The following is a 4,108-nucleotide window of genomic DNA, read 5'->3' as shown; positions in this document are numbered from 1 at the left end:
GGGAGCTGGTGATGGTATGTCCTTGATTTGAATGAAGGCATGTTATGAAAATTAATCAAGCTATATATTATTATTGCACAAACATAAAGTTTTGTGCACTTATCTGTTTGTATAATTTAATACCAATTCTCCTGGAAAAATGCATCTCACTGATAGTGGATCTTACAAAACCAATGGACTTTAAAATCTGGTGAATTCTTAGATTTAAGGGTCAAGGGAGAATGACTGACTCACCCTCGATAGGGAGGTGGCAAGAAATGGGGCTGGGAGGATAAACTGGCAACACTGTGGTGGTCTCTCAATGCAAGATCAGGGATTTGAGAATTTATTCAGTGACCCTAGAGGGTGAGATGGGACTCAGGGAGTCAATATGACCAGATTCATGTTTACAGAATAAAATCGTATACCAAGATCCAAAATAAATTGAAAATGGAGAGGGGAGAGAAGACACAGAGGGACTAGGTAAGACACTGTCAAAATAATGAGGAAAGAAGTGAAAGCCTGAGATGGCAAAGAAGTAGAATGTGTGTGTTTTCACCCTGCCCATCCATGTCTGCCCTTGATCTGGACCTACCCAGTAAACAAGTACAGATGCTGAAAACACTGGTTATGCCTGGAAAGTTGCCATCTCTTCAGCCCAGGAGCATCTTCATGCTGATGGCTAGCAGGAGAGGGGCCGGCCCCCAGAGGAGCTGCTGTCAGACTGTTTTCATTCTGATGAGTTCTTGGGTGCTAGTTCTTGTCATGCTTCACATCTCAAGGTACATTCAAGCGTGGCATTTCCTGGGAAGTTAAAACAGAAAGTCATACTATCTGTTGAAAAATCACAGGACAGAAACTGCAAGAAGCAAAGATCTGAGGACTACAAAGGTGGATTGACATTTTTTGACGCTAACTTCTTTACTTGGGTAATACAGTCTGAAGTTTCAGGTAGACTGGAAAGGTTTTCTGGTCTCACTGATTGATCTTTGTGCATAAATACCTTGTTCATGAATGGAAGGGGGATTTCTGATGTCCACAGGGCTGGAAGAATTCTTGTTATATATAAAACCATAAAAAAATTACAGCATTCCCTATCCTTTTTCCTGTTTCCAGATAGATAGATAAGTAGGTAGATAGACAGAGATCTTAAGGAATTTGTTCACATGATTATGGAGAGTTTGGCATATCCAAAATCTGCAGGGTGAGTTAGACATCCAGGAAGATAACCAAGACATCTGAACATCTGCTTTCCTTCTGGGGGGTTGGACATATGGTGCCATACAGGCAGAGACTGCCTCTGTGAGCAGCTTCCAGTAAAACCTCGGGGGTGGAGTCTCTAATGAGCTCCCTGGTGGACAGCATTTTGCGAGTGTCGTCACAACTTGTTGTTGGGGAAGTAAGCACATCCTATGCAAGTCCACTGGGAGAGGACCCTTGGAAGATTGCATCTGGTCCCCCAGACTTTTATCGCATATTTCTTTTTCCTTTGCTGATCGTGCTTTGAATCTTTTTCTGTAATAAATCATAGTTGTGATCATGACTAGATACTGACTTCTGTGAGTCTTCCTAGGGAATCATCAAACCTGGTGGTGATCTTGAGAACCTCAAACCCAGGGTAGTACAAGAACCCATCTTATTCCTTTTCTCCCTTGAACTACACCAAAACGCGTAATGAGAGTAAATCACATGTTGTGTTAAAAGAACATTATAATGGGTAACATAAAAACAGCTCAAGAGGAAGCGGGGCCTAACATGGCGGCCAGCCGCTACTGGCGGTTTCTTAAGCTCTGTGAGGAATGGCCAGTGGACGAGACCAAACGGGGCCGGGACTTGGGCGCTTATCTGCCGCAGCGGGTAGCGCAGGCCTTTCGGGAGGGAGAGAACACCCAGGTTGCAGAGCCTGAGGCCTGTGATCAGAGAGAGCTTGGCACTGCTCCATTCAAACTACTACAAACACAAGTACCCTCGCCCCAGAGACACAAGCTTCAGCGGCCTGTCCCTGGAAGAGTACAAGCTGATCCTGTCCACAGATACGTTGGATGAGTTTAAGGAGATAAATAAAGGCATGTGGAAGGAGCTGCAGGAGAAGTTTGCCCCCGGGAACCCCGAGGAAAATCACAAAGCCTGGGCGCGGGCCTTATTGCGCCTGCGCACCTAAGCGCGAAGCCGTGTATGTTGCCATCAATAAAACGCCCTGGTTTCCCTGTCAAAAAAAAAAAAAAAGCTCAAGAGGAACTAGTGATTATATAGTATTTGGGGAATAAAAAGTAATAAAAAATACAAAGTAATGATAATAAGACAAATTATACTTTTCCATTAATTCCAAGGACATTTCCACTGGTTTTCATAGAAAACAAATTTAATTATGTATGTCCAGCAAGAATTATTGTAAATCTTTTAAATAGATCCAGAATATTTTTAGTGAGGATGAGTAGAGATCCATTAACCAAACAGAAAAATGTTTAGGGACAAGTGAATGAAATTTCAAGCCTAATAGGTTTTGAAATCAATTTATTAGAAATAAAAGGAAATCTTTCATGTATAATGATCTCTGGGTTTTGCTTAATAGTCACACTAATTAACTTCTCAAATTCAATAAAAGTGTAGGAAATTTACTTATGTTCAGTTCTTGACAAATGAATGATGGTAATTACATATTCACATGGCCAATGATAATTCCTCTAATTCAGTCTAATAAGCAAGAGTTCTTTTATATAATTATTCTTTTTTAAAAAATAAAAAAATCACATCTATGAAATGACTCTACTGATTAGGAGTTTTGAAGAACTCCTTATTGCCAAATTCAGACTTAAATTGAAGAAAGTAGGGAAAACCACTAGACCATTCAGGTATGACCTAAATCAAATCCCTTATGATTATACAGTGGAAGTGACAAATAGATTTAAGGGACTAGATCTGATAGACAGAGTGCCTGATGAACTATGGACAGAGGTTCATGACATTGTACAGGAGACAGGGATCAAGACCAGCCCCATGGAAAAGAAGTGCAAAAAAGCAAAATGGCTGTCTGAGGAGGCCTTACAAATAGCTGTGAAAAGAAGAGAGGTGAAAAGCAAGGGAGACAAGGAAAGATATTCCCATCTGAATGCAGAGTTCCAAAGAATAGCAAGGAGAGATAAGAAAGCTTTCCTCAGCGATCAGTGCAAAGAAATAGCGGAAAATAACAGAATGGGAAAGCCTAGAGATCTCTTCAAGAAAATTAGAGATACCAAGGGAACATTTCATGCAAAGATGGGCTCGATAAAGGACAGAAATGGTATGGACCTAACAGAAGCAGAAGATATTAAGAAGAGGTGGCAAGAATACACAGAAGAACTATACAAAAAAGATCTTCATGACCCAGATAATCACGATGGTGTGATCACTCACCTAGAGCCAGACATCCTGGAATGTGAAGTCAAGTGGGCCTTAGAAAGCATCACTATGAACAAAGCTAGTGGAGGTGATGGAATTCCAGTTGAGCTATTTCAAATCTTGAAAGATGATGCTGTGAAAGTGCTGCACTCAATATGCCAGCAAATCTGGAAAATTCAGCAGTGGCCACAGGACTGGAAAAGGTCAGTTTTCATTCCAATCCCAAAGAAATGCAATGCCAAAGAATGCTGGAACTACCACACAATTGCACTCATCTCACATGCTAGTAAATTAATGCTCAAAATTCTCCAAGCCAGGGTTCAGCAATACGTGAACTGTGAACTTCCAGATGTTCAAGCTGGTTTTAGAAAAGGCAGAGGAACCAAAGATCAAATTGCCAACATCCTCTGGATCATCGAAAAAGCAAGAGAGTTCCAGAAAAACATCTATTTCTGCTTTATTGACTATGCCAAAGCCTTTGACTGTGTGGATCACAATAAACTGTGGAAAATTCTGAAAGAGATGGGAATACCAGACCATCTGACCTGTCTCTTGAGAAACCTGTATGCAGGTCAGGAAGCAACAGTTAGAACTGGACATGGAACAACAGACTGGTTCCAAATAGGAAAAGGAGTACGTCAAAGCTGCATATTGTCACCCTGCTTATTTAACTTATATGCAGAGTACATCATGAGAAATGCTGGGCTGGAAGAAACACAAGCTGGAATCAAGATTTCCTGGAGAAATATCA

At 41.0% G+C, this 4,108-nt stretch overlaps 1 pseudogene; it reads left to right on the top strand.

The window, feature by feature from the left end:
* Positions 1-1,728: 1,728 nt before the first annotated feature.
* LOC145517760 (ubiquinol-cytochrome c reductase complex assembly factor 2 pseudogene) lies at positions 1,729-2,158 on the top strand (annotated as a pseudogene).
* The last annotated feature ends 1,950 nt before the right edge of the window (positions 2,159-4,108 follow it).

Source organism: Giraffa tippelskirchi, chromosome 8 (genome assembly GCF_054371585.1).
Source record: "Giraffa tippelskirchi isolate mGirTip1 chromosome 8, T2T-mGirTip1v1.2.pri, whole genome shotgun sequence".
Lineage (NCBI taxonomy): Eukaryota > Metazoa > Chordata > Mammalia > Artiodactyla > Giraffidae > Giraffa > Giraffa tippelskirchi.
The sequence above is the reverse complement of the archived record's forward strand: the minus strand, read 5'-3'. Positions and strand labels throughout refer to the sequence as shown.